Source organism: Paramisgurnus dabryanus, chromosome 1 (genome assembly GCF_030506205.2).
Source record: "Paramisgurnus dabryanus chromosome 1, PD_genome_1.1, whole genome shotgun sequence".
Taxonomy (NCBI): domain Eukaryota; kingdom Metazoa; phylum Chordata; class Actinopteri; order Cypriniformes; family Cobitidae; genus Paramisgurnus; species Paramisgurnus dabryanus.
The window spans coordinates 29,216,089-29,241,483 of NC_133337.1; the positions used below are offsets into that span (position 1 = coordinate 29,216,089).

Here is a 25,395-nt window from a genome sequence, read left to right on the forward strand (position 1 = left end):
AAAAAATGATTTACTAATTTTAAACTCGAAGGGGCAATTTCCCGGACAGGGATTAGACAGCAAGACTAAATACATGTAAGAGCTGTACAAACTGAAAACAACTTGCACTGACATATCTTAAAGTACATCAATGCCCTTTGTTTTGCCTCAAAATGCACACTAGTAATGTTTTTAGTAATGCATGTTTGTTAAAATTATATTTCCTAATTAAACTAAGGCCTAGTCCTGGCATAATCCCTGTCCGCAAAACCACCCCCATGTATGTTTTGATAATCATTCTAAATCTGATCTCTAACAAAATTCCTTCACAAAAATGCAATTATTTCAGCTTTTTGCAAACAAAAATATTTAAGAGTTTATAAGCAAAGAAAAAATAAATAAAACGTTTTTTTTTCCAGTTTTGTTTGTTTGTTTGAAAGCAGTGGGTTTCTTCTTTCATTTTATATATTTGTATTTTTATATATTTTTAGAAGAAAATTTTCCTGAAAGGCATTTTGTGAAACTTTTGTGAAAATCACAAAAAATGCTGGCGGGCAACTTTTCAAAAAATGGCTGGCGGGGAATGAGTAAATTATATGCTAAATACATTGTGTAGAAAGTAAAACTTTATTAAATATATTTTTTTTATTTTAAATTTATTTAGTTTTAACCTAAAGAACACCTATTATCCGATTAAACGTTTTCAACTTAAATCTCTTTTCTTGGACTACAACAAACACAAGGATTGTAGGCAATAGTTTACTTTTCTCGGCCTGTTGACGTGCTGATAAAATTGGTCGATCAACTTGGTCCTCTGCATTTTCTCGATCAAATTCGGCTTGATATTAACTCCTGTCAGTATTGCATTGTGAGCTAATCTTTCAAACATGGTAAGGAGCGTCACATTTCCGGCTGACGATAGAGGTATTAACGCCAATCACAACGTACAGATTAGCTGGCCAATCGGAGAACACTGAGCTTTGTACAAAATCAACACGTTTCAGGGAGGCAGGACGTAAAAGTGCAACAATAATATACGGTTTGTGGAAAATAATGCGTTTTTGAACCATAAATCACACGTACACATTGTATTACAGCAAATACACAAAACAACGTTGTTTTTAGCAACATAATGGGTGCTCTTTAATATATATTTAAATGTATCTCAGTGGCAATAAATACTTTTTCTAATTTTACAACTAAAATATATTTTTCCTGGCCAAAATATTAAAGTTTGTATAAAATGCATAAGTATGTGTAAAATATAAAATTAAAAGTATATTATTCAAATGAAGATAGATTTAATTTTAAGTTTTTCAAACCTGTTATGTTTACAGGTTAGTAACATACAAAGTATTTTTTTCCAATGCAACGTAAATATAAATGCTTTAAAATATATTTTTTAAAATATACAAAAAATATATTGGTGAAAAATACATTTTTGTAAAAATATATTTCAGTACATATAGTTTTTTGGGATTTTTTTGTAAATTTGAAAATATATTTAAAATTATATTTGAAAAATGCCGTAAATTTTTTCCCGTATGTGAGTAACAACTATAGACAAATAAGTAACCGTCCTCTCAGTAAATGCCAAAAGACAGATAACATTTACTCTCATTGGTTGTCACTCCCGAAAGTCTCTCGTCATTTGCACAAAGTTGAACTGTTTTCAACTTCGTCAAGTACCTGGACACGCCCACTTCCTGTCGCCAACGGTCCCTTTTGCAGCAAATCAGAAATTAATGAGATGGTGTTGCTCCGCCGTTGCTAGTCGCTGGCGGTGTGCATGCAAAATAGTAAAGCATTAGCCTTCAAAAAATTTTATTTAAATAGATATAAACAAATAAAAAAAATATATTTATATACTTCTAAAGGGTCAAAATAAAGTAAGGAATAATTGAAGACGGGCCGTTGAATTATAAGAAAATAATGCACACCCAAAGCGGGGTGTCGTTAAACTGCGGGTGTGCATTATTTTTGAATAATTCAAAGGATCGGAGTCACTTATTCCGCTTATACCACGGTTACCACGAACATTGACTATTTTTAAGTCATTTGACAAGTTAGGTGTGCGGTTTACAGAAAAATAATCAACACCCGTGGAACATTCAACAGAAAAAAGCATTCAACAGACCTGTGGTATAAGTTAAGTTCATTTTTAATCTTTAGTGCTTGTGACTTGTTGATCTACCATATAATATGAAAAGTTTCAACTATTAAATTACAATTATGAAGTACTTTTGGAGCGTGAAGCTAAACATGATATATCATCTTGCCTATAAATCTGAATTTAGTTTTCCAAATATGGACTTCCCTAATAGTCGAGAACAACTACACGCATCTGTCACATGTTTTGAGCGAGACGTATTGTTATTGGTTTATACTTCAGTGCATCACCACTATAAGAGGGTCCGCAGTGGGACAGAAGTGGATCATTGAGTGAATAAACACACCTCCTGCCCCAACCTCCTCGCCCATCCCCAACCCCCCGATAAAAAATGAAATACTGCATTGAAATTCCACACCAGAGGAAGGAAAGAGAGAAGCTAAAGCTTTGAAGCTCCAGCCTGCCAGTCTTTTTTGTGTTTTTTGTGTGTGTATGAAAAAGCGAGAGTTCCATGTTTTAGTACTCTCTCTCTCTCTCTCTCTTTCTCTTTCTTTCTCTCTTCTCATTGCTCACTTTCTCTCTCTCTGTCCCTTCTTACCTTTACTTTACAGAGACTCCCGTTTCACTGCTGTCGTTCCCAAGAGCCCTGCACAAGTCAGAAACACAGGTTTGAAAAAGTTGGGTTTGGAAAAGAAATGGAAAACATCCCTTGCTTTTGAACTTCTCAAGGTGCACAGCCACACCTTGGCCATATCTCATGTGTACGATAAAGGGAAGTGAAAGAGAAATAAGACGATAGAGAGAAACAGTAAACAACATGCAACACTGGTCAACATGGATAAAATAAAGCTACTTCTTTGTTTAAGTTTACTGCTAGCTGAAATCATTACAAATATAAGTGCAACCAGTATAGAGAACATAATGCCATAATATTATATAATTTGATGACCGCTCATCAGCAGGCATTGAAGAACATCATTTCTTCTCATTCTCACTCACGTGAAAACAAAATCCTCCATCTTTACTAGAGAGAGAGAGAGACTCATGCACGAGATGAGACGACGTGGCTGAATATCAGACAGACAGAGGATAACGAGACTCATCCCTGCCGTTCATTAGCGCAAAGAACTCCCAAACCCCGAGGGATGGGATAATTCCCATGGTAACCATCGCACATTTTTAACAAGCATCTACGCTGAACTCGCCTTGAGTGAGTGCTGTACCGCTTCCACCTGATCAGGCCCGGCCCACGAGCGTCTACTGTTACACGAGAATGATTAGCGGGGTCTTAAGGGACTCTTTGAGGCCCACGCCGACACCACTTGCTCGTGTTTGCAAACTCTTTACGAAAACAAGGCCTTTAGCGGCCAGGCTGAGATGTTTGAGCCGTCTGTGTAAATGGTCTGGTGACCTTTTGAGATAATATTGTTGTGTGACATCTCAAGGTCAGGCTAATGGTGCTTAAAGCTTGTGATGCTTATTTAGCACTATCGAAAAATGGCCAAAAAGTGTTCTCTAGCTGTCACCAGGGCAGTAGGCTTTAAAAAGGTACAGAATTCGGTACCAATAATAAGTGCAAAGATGTACTTTTTAAATATGGACGACCACAGAGACATCTAGGGTAGGGTGACCTTACGTGCCATTTTCCTCAGACAAGTCTTTGGCAGGATTTCGGGTGCGTCCTCCGGAAGTCGACCGCATACGTCATCGAGGTTTAGTATTCCAGGTTCTATTTTAGAAAAGCAACCGTTAGAATTCATGGTAAGAATGGAGGACGCACCCGAAATCATGGCCAGGGAAATATGGCACATATGTAGGGTGGTTTTTCGTGCCAGTTTCGCCGGACTGAAATAGAACCCGAAATATTAAATCTGATGACGTATGCGGTCAACCAACTCGCCTTCTGGAGAACGCATCCAAAATCCTGCCAAGGACGTGTCTGGGAAAAATGGGATGTATGGTCACCCTACCCTAGATCTCTTGGGCTTTAATGGCCACCCTACACGTATGGTCACCCTAATCTAGGGTGATGCAGTAGATTAACCAGCTGTGTTGACCAATTAATATCCAGGACCAAGATCAATTTTCTAATCTGTTGCGTTTTATTATGGCACCTAAAGAAACAAGATCAGTTTGTCTGTCACCTCCAGGCTACAGCATGTATTCGTCACTGTGCCGAACTGAAACAGCTCATTTCTTTGCTGTCGCCACGTTGACGACATACATAAACTGACAATTTCGTACTCGTCGTGTAACACCGGCATAACGCTATGATTACTTAGCCTCCAGAGTAAGTAACCGTACGATGTGTATTTTCTGAGGCCTTGAAGTAAATCATTAGCATTCGTATGCCACTTTGAGGGGCAGCCATTACTAATCGCTCAGAAATTTCCTCTCCTCGACTACCTGCGGGCCTGTCAGGTTGTAAATGAAAAAGAATTAGGAAAAAATCCATATGTTTCTACGAACCCAGCCCCCTTCCCCCCGCGTTCCCTCACCCCGGCCTGCGAGCACTGAATGGGAGTCTATCATTAGAAGACCAAATTAAACATTAGCTCTTCGGCTGCCGGTAGTTTGAGCTAATTGCTAATCAGCAGTAAAAGTTGCCTGGCACGGAATATTGCTTACCATAAGCTAAAGGTAATTTGCTGCTTTAGACAAGCTAGACCGACTCGTCTGTTGTTGTCCAAAGTCCGTTCCTAATTACAGCCGCGGGGCGATGACAGTCATTCAATGGAGATTAAGACTGAGGCGGAAAAATGGAAATGCGCCATAATGCAGGAATGAGCTCGAAGTGCTTCTGTCTGCTTTTCTTTAATTTCCCCACTCCGGCTCTTTTTTCCCGTCTGCGCTCGCTTTATTACCGAGAGGGATGGATTCTTGCATGGCAAATCGACACCGGGGCGGCTTGTTGATAGCCAAAGAGTCCATTGGAAAGCTCCGGAATGAATCGAGCTGAGATCATCAGAAGATAACTTAGCCTGAGGGTAATTGGGACGACTCTTTTACTTATATATGCATAGACACAGGACAATAAAGGGGTCCATATTGTAAAATATAGTGGAACTTGCCCGACTAGTTACTTTTGCAGTCAAGTAAAGTAGACAACATACCCTCCAACCCATACGATTGCTTTGGTCGTTTGTCCATTTCACGAAATACGACCAATTGAGGCATTTAGTAAATTAACGCCTCTACCGGCTGCAGGTGAAACTTAATATAGTAGGGTATAAAATGATATTTTGGGGGGTGATTTTGCTATGATGACATCTACTGGGATAAGATTTTTAATTTAAACCGCCAGGATTAATTGTATTTTATTACACATTACACTATTCAGGCATTTAGGGCAAATAACTTTCCCATTTATTTATTATATGATATAAACACAGCATACAAAACAGTCAAAACTTTTTAAAAATGTACTTAAAATATACCAAGTGTAGAAGAAGCGATGATACATCATCTATGATTGTGAAAAGGCATTGGCTCTCGTGATCAATTGCATCATTACATTAGCTAAGAATGTGAAGCGCTATTGGCTCTTGTGACCAACTACATCATGCTGGTTTATGTTTAATTGAGATCTGACTGTGCGTTCTTCATAAAAAGTAATCGTATGGCTTCAGTTCGAAAGGTTTGCAACGCAAATGGTTTGTAATACTTTTATACTGTATTATGCAATAAATACCTGACTGTACTTTTGTGTTTAATATGGTTGAGAAGTGGTTGGGTTTAGGGTAAGGGTGAGGGTGGGGTTAGTTATAAAACCATTTCTACATTTACAAATTTATAAAATTAAATGTGTCTAATCTAAAGTAAAAGGCAAAACCTTAAAATGTAACAACAGATTGTAAAAGATACTGCCACTTAGAGGACACTAATCCCTTAATACGTCACTTTACGTCGTAATAAGGTGCTTGCACAAACGAACTATGAGGTCGTTATATTTTGGAGGACAGTCTCAAAGTAGATTATGTAAAATACTCAAAATATGCATGCTGTTAAATAGGGCCTAGATCGTGGGGCTTGAACAACTACCTCTTTTATTAAGTTATTTTACTGTTCATTAAAAATAATAGGGGTGTAACGATACATCGTGCGATTCTGATTGCTATGCTTCTCAATGAATGAAATTTTGCTACATCCAAAAGCCAGATGGCGCTCTTGTGCAGAAACTCAAAATGCGCCACAGAAGAAGAAACATTACACAGGCAGCTCAAGGAAACGTGCAAGCATATTTACTGTATATCACTGTTCTTCAAACATTAACATGTATTTTCATGATAATAAAGAATATTTATAATGATTATGTTTGATAAGTTTAGCTTTTTCAAATGCATGTTATAAAAGAATCAAATTGTGATTTTAGATTGATAAGGACTTAGCCGTAGTACACGAAATATTTGTGCATAATATTGCCATTGTGATTCCGAATCGATATTGGACAAGTATTATAGTGTGTATCGTGAAATATCGTACACCCCTACAAAATAATCTATTGTATTTTATATGTGACCTTGGACCACAAAACCAAAAAAGTCATGAGGGTCTTTTTTAAAGTAAATATTTAAATAATATAATAAATATAAATAAGATTTCCACTGATGTATGGTTTGTAAGGATCAGATACAACAATTTGAAAATCTGGAATTTGAGGGTGCAAAAAAAATATTTTATATTGAGAAAATCGCTTTTAAAGTTGTCCAAAGTCCTTAGCAACATATATTACTGATCATAAATACTTTTTTTTGATATATTTAAGGTACATAATATACAACATATTTTTGTGGAACATGATTTTTGTTTAATATCCTAATGATTTTGACAATAAAGTTGCAATGAAATTGAAATGAAAAACTGTGATTTTTAAAAAAAAATATATGTGCCCTCATAATCTTTAAACAAAAACGAAAATCTACACTGTAAACAATTTGCTGTAATTATGCAGCTGGTTGCCAGTAACTTACTGTAGAAGATAAAGACTGAGAATATTTTTTATGTTCATTTAACTTTGAACAAACTGTTGCAAGTAAATAACATAAATGTAAAATCTACAGTAAGTTACTGGCAGCTAGTTGCCAGTAAAATCCAGTAATACTGTAATTTTTACAGAATTTTTTTTACAGTGTATGTTATGGCGGGTGGGCGGAGTTTGGGACAAGATCGCAGCATTCCAATTACACTGAAAACAATGATTCATTGAGTTTAATAAAATTTTTTAAGGTAAGTGGTTGCAATCAATTTATTTAAGCTACATTTAAACAAAAAAGATTAGTAAAGTAAAATAAAATATAAAACTTTTGTTTAAATGTAGCTTAAATAAATTGATTGCAACCACTTACCTTAAAAAAATTTATTAAATTCAATGAATCATTTTTTCAGTGTAGTTCTCGATGGACGAATTCAAGTCCAGCCCTACTTTATTCATTTCAGAAGCCGTTTTACTTGGATATACCTCACCGCGGGGAAAATAAGACAATCGCTTTTTGTTTCATGGCAACTTTAAAGTTGCAGTTTTTCGTAATCCCATTTTCAAACTTTAGTGTGTAATGTTGCTGTTAGAGCATATATAATACCTGCAAAATTATAAAGCTCAAAGTTCAATGCCAAGTGATATATTTCAAGGGCTATAGCCCTCTACTTCCCAGGTAGATTATGACAATATTCTGGATTTTTGACAAACCTCCGCCTACAGGAATACGCCAAAAAAGGGCGTGACCTTGTTGCGCTTCCACAGAGAACAGGAAGAATTGCTTTGTAGTGTTTTTGTCGCCATGCCATCGGGAGTCATTCCGGAGTCAAATACCCTTTTTTTGGCCTTTACTGAGGACAGCTTCCTCAATCTGGCGTGACCTTTCCAGACAACGTGCGCTAAGCTGCTGTCGAATCACAACACACTGGACCAGCCACACATTTAGAACTCATTACGTATTTCTGAAGGATGGACTTCATAGAACAAGGAAGACATCAGCTTGTTTTTAAAGAAAGTGAAAACAGCGAACAGGAAACTTGAAGACATGATATATTGCGTACTGTAAAAACAATCAACATGGCACCTTTAAAAAAATTATTAATTTTGACTGATACAATGTTTTATTGGCTTTTGCTGCAAATATACGACTTATGGTCCAGGGTGACATACGAATTGTAAGTGTTCCTATGGTTCATGCACAGATGGGTTGACACATGCATAGCCTGGTTGCAAAGAACTAGTTGACAATGTTAATAAAACACAGCTTTACTCCGATTCGTTTCTCATCAATTGCCACGGCATCCCATTTTTCTGATTGTCTCAGTGTCAGCCAGTCAGCTCAGCTGATGTCCCACAGGTCTCAGTCTGCAGGATAAAATCGGAGTCTACAGCTATCATAATTAATAATCACCCACCCACAGGCTTCACAACCTAACCTTCAAAATCCAATCCAACCCCTCTTCTGATCCTCGGATTGATAGATGTGCATGTTTCCGTGCACGCACACTGTAAATATGTATGTACTCATAAACTCAAACAACATTCGGCCCTTTCATCTGTAGGTTTGCCACACAGGGTATAAGACACAGACACAAACACATATACAGATACACGCTCCTATACCCTACTTTTATCTAATGTCAGATATCAAAATGTCAAACCATCGGTTGGTGGGAGGAGGCGGGGCCGAGCGGGTAGTCGTGCATGCCTCACGCCCCCTGGTCGAATCCCAGCACGGTCCGATCGATACGTCGTTATAGATCTTAATCACGTGAAGCGTATAATCGCCTAAAACCTATCAATTATAGAGAGTGAGATAGCTGGACCGCCAGATCCTGGCCTGAAGCCGCCTTCCTCCTTGGATTAGGATCTGAGATTGGGTCAGGATCATAGGAGCCTCACCCTGCCCGGCCAGATAGCGCATTAATGACCACTCCAGGGGCAGCCGTCTCTTCGGCTGCAGTCTGGCAAAATAAATAATAAATCATTTAGGGATGAAGCTGACATAATTACCAACTTAGAAACTCAGCACGGGCCAGCGAGGCCAGTAACAATGGGAGAGGAGAGCGTGAGAGGCCGAGCCGTGATTAGTTCCTCTTTCTACACATGTTGTCTCTTTATTATATCTATTCATCTTTACTGCTTTTGTTTGAACTCTTTGTGAAATATTTATACAGACACACGAGCACGGAGTGACAACGTACATGCAAAAAGTATGCACGTGTAGTCATTAGTGCCACCAATTGGAAAAAAAGAATACAAACATCCCTCAGTGTTGAAGCAAACAGGGAGTCACGTCACAATGTTACTGTATGTTGTTGGCTGAGCCAATGCAGCTAAATTGAGCACCACAAAATTTTGACTTTTCACTGAAATAACCTACAAAATCTTGCTTTTTAGGCTAAAAATGAGAAAGTATCTTGACACAGAAAGCGTGCGTTCTTGGGAAGACATAACAAGTAATAGATCTCCATCTGGGCATATATGAAGTCAGGGATCCATATTAATACCCCAAAAATAGACATAATTTTGTGGTTAATGTCACACTACCTCCAGGTAAATAAACTCCATCCAGGAACACACATAGTATGGTAAATGTTAAGCTATTGACCCAATCCCCCGCAGAAGTCATTCCCTCCAATGAAACACCTTGTTGCCAGTGGCGATGCAATTAAAGGGACGGAGAACTCATTTACATGTGTGTCTCTTATGCCAAAATCTCCAGTAAGGAGGGTGCTTTGGGGTAACTCGGACAGCAAAGCTTTCCCCCACAATAAAGCCGCAAACTATGGCAGCGTTTTAGTGCCACATAGAAAAAATAATAATAATGTGAGAATAAAGTCGAAACATTTCGAGAATAAAGTTAAAATTCCAGATTGCACAATAGAGGCAATATCCTGAATCTCTGTTTTTTATCCTGAATAAATTCAGTTTTCTGTATAACCGCTGCAGTGTCCGGATGCTAAAAGATGGAGGATTTCTTTATTGCTAAATCCTGTCCTAAAATACACGTCTATGTCTAACAGAAGCTACAACTATGTTGTTTCCTGAAATTCTGTTTTTGAGTTTGATTCTGAGTTTGTTGTTGAAATATTTTGACTTTATTCTTATTATTATGACTTTATTCTCGAAATATTTTGACTTTATTCTCATTATATTTCAAATTTATTCTTATAATTTATGACTTCATTCTCGAAATATTTTTACTTTATTCTTATAATTTATAACTTAATTATTAAAATTATGACTTTAATCTTTAAATATTTTTACTTTTTTCTCATAATTTTGACTTTATTCTCAATTTTTTTTTTACTTTATTCTTGACATATTTTTACTTTTTTCTCATTATTATGACTTTATTCTCAAAATATTTTGACTTTATTTTTATAATTTATGACTTCATTATCAAAATTACGACTTTATTTGCATAATATTTTGACTTTATTCTCATAATTTTGACTTTATTTTCAAAACCTTCTGACTTTATTCTCGAAATATTTAGACTTTTTTCTCACAATTTTGACCTTACTTTTAAAGCGTTCTGACTTTATTTTCATAGTTTTGACTTTATTCTCCTAATTTTGACTTTATTCTTGACAGATTTTTACTTTATTCTCATAATTATGACTTTATTCTCAAAATATTTTGACTTAATTCTTATAATTTTTGACTATATTATCAAAATTACGACTTTATTTGCAAAATATTTTGACTTTATTCTCATAATTTTGACTTTATTTTCAAAATGTTCTGACTTTCTTCTCAAAATATTTGGACTTTTTTCTCATAATTTTGACTTTACTTTCAAAACGTTCTGACTTTGTAAGGAATAATTGACGACGGGCCATTGAATTATAAGAAAATAACGCACACCCAAAGTGCAATGCGGCACGACACGAAGCGGATTATTCCTCTTATACCACGGTTACCACCAGTGATGGGCAGTAACGCGTTAGAAGTAACGCGTTACTGTAATCCGATTACTTTTTTCAAGTAACGAGTAAAGTAAGGGATAACAATTGCAAAACGAGTAATTAGATTACTGTTACTTCCCCGTTAGCAGACTGCGTTACTGCGTTATTTTTTAATCTTGATTTTGTTTCGTGAGACTCTCTCGTGTCGTGACGCAAGTCGAGTGACAATGACGTATGAGCGCCGCGCCGTCAGTCAGTGTATTGTTGAACGTGAGAAGACAACATGGAGCGCGGAAGAGAACAAGACTATGCAGCGTTTAATGCTTGGAAGTACCGACATTACTTTGAGTTTAACCCAGTTAAAGGTGACAAAAACATCAGCGTCCGCTGTACACCCTGCGTGGGAATAAAACTTTTATCCACAGCGAAAAATTCCACCTCAGATCTAAGCAAACACCTAGCAAGCCGGCACAGCAATGTGAAACTTACTGAAAAAATCCCTGAACCCCCAACTGACATGACCGCTGCGGCTCCATCTCATACACGTTCACGCGAAATCTGATGTAAACAACAGACTACTATATTTCATGGATTATACGCATTTGTGGACAAAAATTGTCATTTGATGAATTTTATTAGACTGATTTCATGGGTTATTCACACAACTGAAACAGACCGGATTCGACTCGCGATCGTTATAAGGTAAGAAGTCCCGTTTATATTTTGCATCTAGTCATCTGGACTTCTGTAACAAAATACATTTCTGATGCTAGAGCATGTATCTCAAAACAGAGACAATCACCATACAATGATGCTAAACCCGTAGACCTTTTAAACGATGTATAGTAATGTTGATATTAATATTAATAATCTTTGTAGACAGTATGCTATATAGATATTGTTTGCAGGCTTAGAAAAAAACTACGCCATCACGCCCACGAATTAGTGCGCGTCGAGAGGTTAAAACAGATAATGTTTCATTTGATTCAATTTCAGATGATGGAATATGCAGAAAGAATAGAATAAGCACCTTAAGTTTTTCCCTTAAGTATGACACTTAAGGGGTAAATTCCCCTTACCTACAGTAAGAGAATAATTTAAGGGTGTTGCATACAGTATAATCCCTTAAATGGTTCTCTTAGGTAAGGGTAATCGTTAAATGTTTCACGACAGCGACCCAGGTTTATAAAATACTATTGTTGCCATGGAGATGCAACAGAAAAAGCATAAGGTTTTTTTTGCAACACCCTTAAGTTGAAATGAAACATAAGGGTGAATTTAAGGGAAAATTACACTTAAGGTGCTTTATGCAACTGGGCCCTGTTGCATACTGTAGCATATTCAGGTCGTGCATCATGTTTTTGAAAAGTAATTAGTAAAGTAACTAGTAAAGTAACTAATTACTTTTGAAAATAAGTAATCAGTAAAGTAACCGGATTACTTTCTTAGGGAAGTAATCAGTAATCAGTAACTAATTACTATTTCCAAGTAACTTGACCAACACTGGTTACCACAAACATTGCTCTGGTGCCTATTTTTAAGAAATTTGACAAGTTAGGTGTGCGGTTATCTGAAATTAATGCATACCCATGGAACATTTCTCAGCCAATCAGAATATAGCATTCAACAGACCCGTGGTATACATTTTTATAATTATAAAATGATTTTATTCTCGAAACGTTTTGACTTTATTCTCCTAATTTTGACTTTATTCTTGACATATTTTGACTTTATTCTTGATATATTTTGACTTTATTCTCATAATTATGACTTTATTTTCTAAAATATTTTGTTTATAATTTTATATTTTATGACTTTATTCTCATATTTATGACTTTATTTTCGAAATACATTGACTTTATTCCCATAATTATGAATTTATTCTCTAAATATTTTGACTTTATTCTTATTATGACTTTATTATTGAAATATTTTGACTTTGTTCTTATAATTATAACTTTATTCTTAAAACGTTTTGACTATTCTCATAATTATGATTTTATTCTCAAAAGTTTTGACTTTATTCTCATAACTATGACTTTCAAAACGTTTTGACTTTACTCTCGAAATTGTATTTATTTATTTTTTCTAGGTGGCACTAAAAGGCCGTCAGAGAGATGTTATAAAATAATAGGGGGGACCAACATATTGGCTGATTCTCAATTCCAAGAACGCAAAGAACGGACTTGTGAGAATTGAGTTGTGTGCGATCTTCCTGTTGGTCACTTGACCTCTGCCATCGTTTTGCCGCAATGACTTCTGGGGCGTAAAGCGAGTTCAGTGCACAAGTCTGCACTGGCATGCTCGATATCAAGAACACATCCTGGATTTTTCATGCGTCCCCTGTACTTGCGTCTTGAGAATTGGAATATAACTTCGACAGTTAATGATGACGTAGAGCGAGGACACAAGGACGCAAGATCGCTGAAGAACGCATATTGAGAAACAGCCATTTTCTATGTCTACTAATTCATCTCACCTTACTGTTTTTCCACACACCTCAGCCTCCTCACTTCCCATTCCAAATTTAAATTCGGAAAAATTCTTAAGCGGATTTTCTCAATTTAGCCATACTTTTAATCTTTGGCAAAAATGACTGATGACTTCTTTCAATAAAAAAACCCTGACAGGCTTACAGCACACACCGGAGGATTAGTTTCCCGTGGAGATGAGGTTTTCCTTTGTGCCTCCGTGTGTCTGTTTGATGGGGGTTTAACTGGAAACGTTCACGCTGAAATTGGATGCAGACAGGGATAGTGACGCGATGGCCGGGTTTTGATATGGACCTGGATACGGTCTTCTTCATCTTCCTCACACTTAGGCCTGCTTTTACACAAAATGGTACAGTACGTCTTGGGTGCATAGTGCACAGATGGCATTGTAGACACATAGCTAAATCTAAGTAAAAGTGTTTACTCTCTACTAAAGATATTTCCTGAGGAAATGTTTGTGTTATCGTTCTCGTTTCTGAGGTATTGGATTCTTCATGTGTAGCTGTTATGCCGTACGGACTCTTATAATGCAAGAGATTATAAAGACATTTTGTTGCAGGGAAACAGGCCTCAAAGCAAGGTTAGCAGGTTGTTTAACAGCTAAATTATTTCAGGGTCTCGGAAAAGTCTACTTTACAGCAATGCCTTGTATAAACATTGACCTAAGAACCATTAAGGCCAGTAATTTAGTATTAGTCGTTCATACTAAGGAAATGTTGGACAAGCATTAGGATCAACACAGTTTTTGCAAGCATCTATGGCACACATTTGGACGACTGCTGCCCCCCTCCTTCGCTGGCCGGGGTTCCAACAGATGGGCAAAGTCAGGCCTAAGCTCAGACACTTACCATACCGGCAGGCTTGCGCATCCTTACCCATCATCCTCTGAATCCTGCAAACAGGCATTTGTTTGTTGATTTGGATCTTCTTATGCCCCATCATACACCCAGAGCTGACACTCATTTGCACAGTGCTGTTAAAACAAAGCGGGAGTCACTAATTACTTTTTAATTTAAAGTAATGTACATTAGTAAGCACGCTATTGACGGTTTAGGTTTAGCATACTTAATACAGTATGTAAGGGATAATGTATAGTCAGAGGGGTAGTATCGCTAAAAAAAAACTAATGTGCTTTCATAATCTTTCATTAAAAACACAAAGCTCCTTCCTTCCTCAAAACGATCTCTCTTTACTTCTGGTCACGAATGGTGGGAGGGTGGGGTCTGGGAAAAGATTGCATTAGCAAATAGCATCATGACCCAACTTCCAATGATCCAATCAATTCCCAATGGACGAATTCAGGTCTTTTTTTCTAATTTTAATTCTAATTTTTCACTCGGATATACGATGGGAAAAATACAGTGGCGTCCCAGTTGCGCGTCATGTAAACTTACATGTGTCATGTCAAAATACATGCCTGCTGCAGACGCTTCAAAGGGGTTTGTGATAAAAGTGATGCTCAGGTTTGCCAGATACTCACTTAATCTTATGTATAATCAGAGTTTAGTGTTAAGGTAGTGTCTTTCGAGAATTTTGTGAACATGAGCGTCTCGTTATCATTAATCCTTTCGACGCGTGTGCAGCAGGCACGTATTTTGAATTGACGCACGATGCACATGGTTCACATGACGCAAGAAACACATATTTTGACATGACGAGCAACACATGTGACACTCCGAACTATTGAAAGAGAAGTCATCGGGAAAATAAGACAATAGGCTTTATGCCCAGCTGCACTACTTCCTGAACTTCAGCCAGCTCCTTGTTTCCTGTCTGCCATTATTGGACAAACTGATTAATCCAGGTGTGCCTGACCTCAGTAGTCACAACAACAATAATCAGACACACCTGGATTAATCTGTTTGTCCAATAATGGCAGACAGGAAACAAGGAGCTGGCTGAAGTTCAGTAAGTAGTGCAGCTGGGCATAAAGCCTATTGCTACTTCAGTTTCATTGTGACTTTAAACAGCTACTTAGTGAATAAATAAGTAAATAAATAATGGACATAACATTTTGAAAAAGCATTTATGTAGAGTGAAATCAAAAATCACACTCTAAACAATGCTGAGTTATTATAACCCATGGTTGCATAACAACAACCCAACATATAATTTTTAACCCAGCATGTGTTCTGTCCAATATTTACCCAGCATGGGTTAAAAATAACACAGCCATTGCAACCCAAGGAATGCAGTCATCTGGGAAAACTGTCAATTTTATTTTTTGGCAGCCACATTTTTGAATCAACCCTGATTGACCAATCAGAATCAGGTGGAATATGCATTTAAATTTCTTTTCCAAATGTATATATTTTATCAATACGTGAGTTCCATGGAAATCAAACCCACAGCTTTTTGCGTTGCTAACACAGTGCTCTGTTTTTAATACTCAAAAACATTAAATCCAACAACCATACTCACAAAACTTTGAAAATGTGAAAATCCTTTACAGTTGTGTGAAAAAGTGTTGGCCCTTTCCCCACAGGGCCAGGTAGTTTTGGATTTTTGTTTTCCTTTAATAATAAAAACCTTCATTTAAAAACTGCATGCTGTGTTCACTTCTGTTATCTTTGACTAATAGTTAAATTTGTTTGATGATCTGAAACTTAAGAAATCTGGAGGGGGGCCAACACTTTTGCACTCATTGCAAGCAACAAAATCCAAAAGTATCCAATCTGGTTGCATCTTTTGTTGTGCATACAGTTTGTATTTAACCAGCGCGAGTGCTGAGTTAAGAGCAAGATAAACCGCCGGGGTGGTTTGCTAGTCTGCAGGTTTTAGAAGAAATGTAAAGAGAGGAGAGGCGTATTGGTTTGCCTTTTAAAGCCCCTGCTCTTGACCTACTTTTCTTTAATGGAGATTCTGAGTGCGAAAAAGAGCTGTTTATCAGACGATGAAAAGCATAATGACACAATTTATTTATTCAAAGCAGAGCAGACTGCTGACCCTCGGGGAGGTTGGTCAGCCTTTAAAGTAAAGACTGTTGTTATTTAGGAGATGTAAAGTAAATGTTGAAAAGTGCCTTTTTACGCATTAGCATTTCAGAAGGCGTTTCGCACATGCTTCAGTCTCGTTACGTGACTTTAAAGAATGGCTGGATTAGATGAAACACTTGCTTTCTTATTTAAATGAGGTCATTGCGTACAATGTTGTGCTCTTGGTATTGAAAAAATCGTTTTTGCAAATTTTGATTAGTCTAGGTGGGTTTTTTAGCCATTGTGGATTGTACAGGTCCCTGGTGATGGGGGCGAAAAGGTGTACCGGGTGGGTATGGCCAATTACAGCTTTTGGCGCTCATAAGGCACTTCAATAAGAATTATTCAGGACGTCCCTTTATTTGATTACAGCCGGTCCCCTGACTTCCCCTTTTGCTGGCGACCACAATGCATTTCACCAATTAGCTTGCGCACCTGGCCACAATTGATACGAGCATCGTGCATCCCCAAATTATTCACTAAAGCATATAAATATTTGATATCTGTATACCCTGCGTACCCATTTTTTTAACCTTCATAAAAACACAGATGTTTAATATAAATCTTTCAGGTCATCAGCTCGATTACTCTCTTCATCTCTTTCTCTATATCCTTTCCTCATTTACTATTTGAAGCAACTATTAGTGTTTTAACACCACAGGAAAGCGGCTTCATTGAAATGCAATGAAAACCGCACAGAAAAGGCAAAGTTAACTAATGGGCTCAAATTTTCAAACGAATGCAAGATTAAAGCCAATTGAGTCTCCCATCGGGTTTTGACTGAAACCCTTTGAAATGGAGCCCCGTAGTGGTTTTCAGATATGAAAAATAGGACTTGTTCTAAAATATTAAAAATATTTTATACCCTCATTACGGCAAAGCAATTACATTTATTCAGAAACTTACTTGAGGCGATTCGAGCGTCTGCTTTACGGCAGGTACCGTCAGCCTTAACACTTGGTTCCCAGATATATCGCGCTGACATATCAGAGGAAGAGATATAATTTAATATAGGCCAAATTCATATTTGATCCGTGCATTGTAAGTTACAGCTTTAATAACCCAACCATGTACTGGCGGCCCATCGTGAATCTGTAAGTTTGAGCGTAGACTCTGGGAAAAGAAATGGGGGAATCAGAATTGGTGATCTAAGGTGCAATAAAACAGTAGTCTACCGTATAAACCTTTTGGGAGCGAATAACTAAATTCTGAGCGTTCGTATCCGTCTTTTTGCAACAGATGTATCTTATAAACTAGTCTGGCCTAGTTTTCCATAACAGACACTATTAATTAAAGATATGACACAACCGTTCCTCATGGATATATAAATGAAGCACGAAAGAACAATTCAGATTTCCGTTTGTTCTCCACAGACTCACCGCTGTTTTTCGCCAAAATCTCACGTTCACAGGGATCCTGTGTGTTTCGAATCACACACCACAATATGGCAAAACGCACAAAACTTCTCACACATTCAGACAAGATGACAGGGAGAACGATACAAAACTCATCTCTAGATCTCACGAGCGCGTGCTCTGCCCGTAATGGGGTAAGAAGTCATTAAAAACATCACTGCAGGCCTAATTAAGACGGGACATCTGGTCTCGCCGTACAGAATGGATCGCAGCCGGGTACAAATAACTCCTCCATGACAAGTTGAGAGATGTCATACATCTCAGTGATCGTCAATCAACAGGGGACTTAGGCAACTCTTTCATCGTTAATGAGCGAATGCTTTGTTTTCCTGTTATAAGAGAAAACATTTTGACAAATTTCAAAAGGGGGGTTGGAGGCAGGGTGTCTTCTGTCATTTTTCAATTCCTCTTTTATGTTGCTGCCAATTAGTCGGTGTAAACTTTAAGTTGCCTTTGACGATGAGGAGTTTTGCATAACAAATGCTTGTACGGTTGCCGATCTGCTACAGGTTGGTCCTCGAGTGGCAAGATGAAGGGAATTGGATTCTTGAACACTGAAACGAAACCAAACAAAATTTTCCTAAAACCGCTGAACTAATGGCACCAAAAGGGCCTTCCTGATTTTGCCAAGTTATTACAAGAGATATATCTTGATCAGCATTATTGTTGACCTTGGGACAAACTTTTCAATCAACCAATTCGATCTGAGACATAAGTTAACTCATTCCCCGCCAGCCATTTTTTTTTTTTTTTTTGAAAAGTTGCCCACCAGCATTTTTTTATTTTTACAAAAGTTTCACAAGATGCCTTCCAGGAAAATGTTCTTCTAAAAATATATAAACATACAAAATATAAAATGAAAGAACAGACCCTCTGCTTTCCAACAAACAAACAAAAAAAGTTTCATCCTATCTATATTTTTTTCTACCGAGCCCCTAAAGTGACATTGGAGTAATAAAATCTAAAGTTTAGTTTCATGTGCTCATGCAAAACCTTCATGTGCAGCGCGATAGTTTCACGTGCGCACGCAAAAGTTTCAAGTGCGCACGCAAAACTAAATGCGATAGTTTCACGTGTGCACGCAAAAGTTTCAAGTGCGCACGCAAAACTAAATGTGATAGTTTCAAGTGTGCACGCAAAAGTTTCAAGTGCACACGCAAAACTAAATGCGATAGTTTCACGTGTGCACGCAAAAGTTTCATGTGTGCACGCAAATTAAATGCGATAGTTTCACGTGTGCACGCAAAAGTTTCAAGTGTGCACGCAAATTAAATGCGATAGTTTCAAGTGTGCACGCAAAAGTTTCAAGTGCACACGCAAAACTAAATGCGATAGTTTCACGTGTGCACGCAAAAGTTTCAAGTGCGCACGCAAAACTAAATGTGATAGTTTCAAGTGTGCACGCAAAAGTTTCAAGTGCACACGCAAAACTAAATGCGATAGTTTCACGTGTGCACGCAAAAGTTTCAAGTGTGCACGCAAATTAAATGCGATAGTTTCACGTGTGCACGCAAAAGTTTCAAGTGTGCACGCAAATTAAATGCGATAGTTTCAAGTGTGCACGCAAAAGTTTCAAGTGCACACGCAAAACTAAATGCGATAGTTTCACGTGTGCACGCAAAAGTTTTGTTAGGAAAGACACAAGACCGGTATCCCAGCGCAGAGGTTTTATTCTCAGAATGTGTATAATAGACAACACTCAATGTAAATGTATAGGAGAAAACACTAGATGGATCAGATATGTATAATGGAGAGCTCTCAGTGTCCGTGTATGCATAAAAGGAGAAGAGATGACACAGTAATCAGAGGGACGAAGTCCTGGTGGCACGGAGGGAGATTCCTGGTGGGACACAGAGAGAGAGAGAGCGGTTAGAGTCTTCAGCAGTACGCGCGCTGGACAGCGCACTCCGGCAGTCAGGGTGTGGAGCAGAATACGCGCTAGAGCGCACTGCGGCTGTCAGCGTCTTCGGCAGTATTACGCGCTCGTGAGCGCACTGCGGCTGGACAGGGTGTAGAGCAGAATTACGCGCTAAGCGCACTGCGGTGTCAGCGTCTTCTGCAGAATTACGCGCTCGTGAGCGCACTGCGGCTGGACAGCACAAGATGTAAAATATCGCTTGGAGATTCCTCTGACTGAAAGCTTCCAAAGACTAGACAGATGCCACACCAATCGAGAGATACTGACAGCAGGGCGGGGAATCTAACGGGGCAAAGGCAGCAGAGAGCACGGTGAAATATACTAGGAATAGACTAGACATGACAAGAACTAGACAGGGCTAGCGGGCAGGAACACACAAAGACGAACTTGCAAAGAACAAAGGAAACGAGGGGAATTTAAATCAAACCGGATTGGGCAATAATAAGAATCAGGTGCGGGACGCCGGTGAGAGAAGTCAGAGGTAATGAGATCACCAGGTGGAGGACGCGCACGTGTGGAGCTGTCAAAACAAAAACACAACACATAGAGAAACAAAGACAAAGCAGCCAATAAGACCGAAATCATGACAGGACCCCCCCCCCCCCACGACCGCCACCGGGCGGTCCATGAGGAGACTCACCCCGTCGCCGGCGGAGATCCTCTATCAGCCCAGGGTCCAGGATGTCCCGGGCCGGTACCCAACACCTCTCCTCCGGACCATATCCTTCCCAGTCAACGAGGTATTGAAATCCCCTACCCCGGCGACGCACATCCAGTAAAGATTTAACTGAATACACAGGGGCACCATCTATAAGCTGAGGGGTGGGAGGGGTGGGGGCAGAGGGAACAGGGTTAAGGTGGGAAAAATACACAGGCTTCAGCTTAGACACATGAAAAACTGGATGAACCCGACCGAGTGCTGGGGGCAATCTGAGCCTGACCGTCACGGGATTAATAACCTTGACAATGCTGTATGGCCCAAGGAATCGTGGAGCCAGCTTGCGAGAAGGCTCACGGAGAGGTAAATCCTTGGACGAAAGCCATACCTTCTGCCCACAGATAAAACGGGGCGCGGTTCTACGGTGACGGTCGGCCGCGGCTTTGGTTCGTCTGGAAACCTGGCGTAATGTAAATCTAGCCTTTCTCCAGGTGCGTTTGCAACGACGGACAAAAGCTAGCGCAGACGGAACCACCACATCAGGTTCCTGTGATGGGAATAAAGGAGGCTGAAACCCCATGGACGCCTCAAAAGGGGACATGTTAAGGGAAGAAACAGGGAGAGAATTATGGGCGTATTCAACCCAGGGTAACTGTTGGCACCAGGAGCTCGGATATTGCGATGTCAGACAGCGGAGAGCTCTACCTAAATCTTGGTTAGCCCGTTCACATTGCCCGTTGGTCTGAGGATGATACCCTGAAGACAAGCTAGCTGTGGAGCCTATTTGTCTACAAAATTCCTGCCAGAAACGAGAAATAAACTGAGGACCCCTATCTGAAACAACGTCTGTGGGCAGACCATGTAAGCGAAAGACGTGCTCGATCATAACCTGGGCAGTTTCCTTAGCAGTGGGCAATTTGGGCAAAGGGACAAAGTGAGCCGCCTTGGAGAAGCGGTCGACAATGGTCAAAACTACAGTGTTTCCCTTAGAACTAGGCAAATTGGTTACAAAATCGATGGCGATATGTGACCAAGGACGAGAGGGAATGGGTAATGGTTTAAGCAGACCAATAGGGGCTTGATGAGAGGCCTTATTACGGGCACAAACCTGACAGGCTAACACAAACTGTCTGACATCGGGACCCATAGAGGGCCACCAAAAACGCTGACGTACGGTAGCCAACGTTCTCCGAACCCCCGGATGGCAAACAAACTTGGACTCGTGACCCCACCGGATGACCTCGGAGCGAAGCGCATTCGGAACCCACAATCGACCCGCTGGGCACCCCTCTGGCACTTCCCCCTCCCGGCCGGCCCGTCTCACCCGTTGTTCTATTCCCCAGCGCAGGGCACCCACCACCCGCCCCTCCGGGAGGATGGTTTCGTCCCCAGCGGAACCGGGGCTTTCGAACAAATGAGAGAGAGCATCAGGCTTAGTATTCTTGAACCGGGCCGGTACGAGAGGGTGAAGTTAAATCTCTCAAAGAAGAGCGCCCAACGAGCCTGACGAGAAGATAACCTCCTGGCTGAACGGATGTATTCGAGATTCTTATGATCCGTCCAGACCAGGAAGGGCTCCGAGGTCCCCTCTAACCAGTGACGCCACTCACCCAAAGCCAGTCTGACCGCCAACAGCTCCCGATTGCCTATGTCATAATTTCGCTCTGCTGGGTTTAACCGATGGGAGAAGAAGGCGCAGGGATGCACCTTGCCATCCCTTGCAGACCGCTGAGACAAAACGGCGCCTACCCCGACATCCGAAGCATCCACCTCCACAATAAATTGAGCAGCCGGATCTGGAATAGAGAGAACAGGAGCAGAGATAAACCGGGACTTTAAATTATCAAAGGCCTCCTGAGCACGGGAATTCCAGACAAACCTCTCCTTGGTGGAAGTGAGAGCAGTAAGAGTTTGAGCAATCTGACCATAATTTCTGATAAATCGCCGGTAAAAATTGGCGAAACCCAGAAATCTTAATAAATCCTTACGGGAGTCGGGGACTGGCCATTCGGCCACCGCTTTGATCTTGGCTGGGTCGGGACGGATCTCACCGGGGGCAACAACAAAACCCAGGAACGAAACTGACTTACGATGGAATTCGCACTTCTCCGCCTTGACATACAGCTTATTTTCTAACAGCCGGCGTAAGACTCGGCGGACATGCTGAGTGTGTTCCTGCATAGAGGGAGAAAAGATGAGAATATCATCTATGTACACAAAGACAAACTTGTTAATCATGTCTCTCAGCACATCATTAACCAGAGTTTGGAAGACAGAGGGGGCGTTACAAAGGCCGAACGGAAGAACGCAGTACTCAAAGTGTCCGGTAGGGGTGTTAAAGGCTGTCTTCCATTCATCTCCCTCTCTTATTCGCACCAGATGATAGGCGTTGCGTAAATCTAGCTTAGAAAAGAACTGCGCCCCCTGCAGGAGCTCAAACGCAGTAGACATTAAAGGAAGGGGGTACCTATTCTTAACAGTAATGTCATTTAAACCCCTATAATCAATACAAGGGCGCAGGGAGCCGTCCTTTTTGCCAACAAAGAAAAACCCCGCCCCTGCGAGCGAGGTGGAGGGACGGATGAGACCGGCACGCAGGGCATCATTAATATACTGGTCCATAGCCTCTCTCTCAGGACCCGATAACGAATAAAGTCTACCCTTTGGCGGAGAAGTGCCGGGGAGGAGATCAATAGCACAATCATATGGCCGGTGAGGAGGAAGGGAGGTGGCCCGGGCTTTACTAAACACCTGAGCGATATCCGCATACTCCGCCGGGACTCCGGTCAAATCTACCGCCGGAACCTGAGGGAAAGAAAGAACAGAACCAGAAACAGCAGAACCAAGACAAGACACATGACAAGACTGGGACCAAGACAAAATTACACTATGCTGCCAATCAACGTGAGGATTGTGTTGCGCTAACCAACCATGCCCCAAAATAATGGGAGATAGAGAAGCATGAAGAATATGCAACACAATCTCTTCACGATGATTACCAGACACAGAGAGACTCACAGGGGGAGTGCAATGAGTGATCCGCGCCATCTGCTGCCCCTTAAGGGACCAGACATCCAAAGGGGATTGGAGAGGGACAGCCGGGAGACCCCAGGAGCGAACCAGAGCCTCATCAATGAAGTTGCCCTCCGCACCAGAGTCGAGAAGGGCGGTGGACGGATGATCCCGCCCAGCGAAGGACAGCATGACGGGGAGCTGGGTGCTGGAAACAGGGGAGAGTTTAGAAGATGTAGCGCCCACCAGGACTCCCGAATTCACTGGTGGGCAGCGGCCTTTTAACGGGCAGGTCCTAGCAAAATGTCCGGGTCTCCCACAGTAGAGGCAGAGGGCATTCTGCATCCGCCTCTCTCTCTTTCTCTGTGACAGGCGCATGCGCCCCAGTTGCATGAGTTCCGACTCGACAGGTGGAGACGTCGGGGCAGAGGGAGAAGTGGAAGTCTCACCCATAAGCACTCGCTGGCGCAGAGAGTGACGCTGACCATGAAGGATCCTCCGGGCTTCGATCCGGAGAGCCAGATCAATAATGGCTTCGAGCGTGGGGGGAAGATCGTGCACGGCGATCTCATCCTGCAGATCATCTGACAACCCCTCAACAAACTGCGCTCGAAGAGCCGCTTCGTTCCAGTGGCAGGCAGCCGCTAGGGTCTTAAACTCTATGGCGAACTCGGTGACGGAGTGTCTTCCCTGAACCAGGCGTGCCAACCGAGCCGCAGCGGCGTCCCCGCGAACGGAGCGGTCGAATAGCTTTTCCATCTCCTCGCGAAATTCATGGAAGGATCGGCAGCAAGGATCGCCGGCATCCCAAACGGCTGTAGCCCACTCACGAGCCCTCCCAATCAGCCGGGTGATCACGTACGCAATCCGGGTGCGCTCAGAAGCGTAGCGACGTGGCTGGAGGGCAAAGACCAGGGAACATTGTGACAGAAACGCTCGGCAGGAGGCGGGATCTCCATCATAAGGTGGTGGGTCTGTGGCATGAGGCTCCGTCTTTAACTGCTGAAACTGGTCAAGACGGGAGGAGAGGTCAGCCAAGCGAGAAGATAGATCCTCGACCTCTTGAGACATGGTGGTGAGACAGGCCGAGTGTTGGCCCAACCAAGAGCCTTGCTGGGCGAGAGCAGATCGGAGGGCGTCAACCTCCGCGGGATCCATATTGGCAAGTTCGTCCTGTTAGGAAAGACACAAGACCGGTATCCCAGCGCAGAGGTTTTATTCTCAGAATGTGTATAATAGACAACACTCAATGTAAATGTATAGGAGAAAACACTAGATGGATCAGATATGTATAATGGAGAGCTCTCAGTGTCCGTGTATGCATAAAAGGAGAAGAGATGACACAGTAATCAGAGGGACGAAGTCCTGGTGGCACGGAGGGAGATTCCCGGTGGGACACAGAGAGAGAGAGCGGTTAGAGTCTTCAGCAGTACGCGCGCTGGACAGCGCACTCCGGCAGTCAGGGTGTGGAGCAGAATACGCGCTAGAGCGCACTGCGGCTGTCAGCGTCTTCGGCAGAATTACGCGCTCGTGAGCGCATTGCGGCTGGACAGGGTGTAGAGCAGAATTACGCGCTAAGCGCACTGCGGTGTCAGCGTGTTCTGCAGAATTACGCGCTCGTGAGCGCACTGCGGCTGGACAGCACAAGATGTAAAATATCGCTTGGAGATTCCTCTGACTGAAAGCTTCCAAAGACTAGACAGATGCCACACCAATCGAGAGATACTGACAGCAGGGCGGGGAATCTAACGGGGCAAAGGCAGCAGAGAGCACGGTGAAATATACTAGGAATAGACTAGACATGACAAGAACTAGACAGGGCTAGCGGGCAGGAACACACAAAGACGAACTTGCAAAGAACAAAGGAAACGAGGGGAATTTAAATCAAACCGGATTGGGCAATAATAAGAATCAGGTGCGGGGCGCCGGTGAGAGAAGTCAGAGGTA

At 41.1% G+C, this 25,395-nt stretch overlaps 1 protein-coding gene across 1 annotated transcript in view; it reads right to left on the minus strand.

Annotated features, from left to right (window-relative positions):
• Nucleotides 1-6,624: 6,624 nt before the first annotated feature.
• The window catches only part of b2m (beta-2-microglobulin), a 198,797-nt gene continuing 180,026 nt past the window's right edge, over nt 6,625-25,395 (minus strand). Inside the window, exon 4 of the mRNA XM_065289874.1 lies at nt 6,625-6,635. The gene's annotated coding sequence lies outside the window, so the exon portion shown is untranslated. The remainder of the gene's footprint in view (nt 6,636-25,395) is intronic.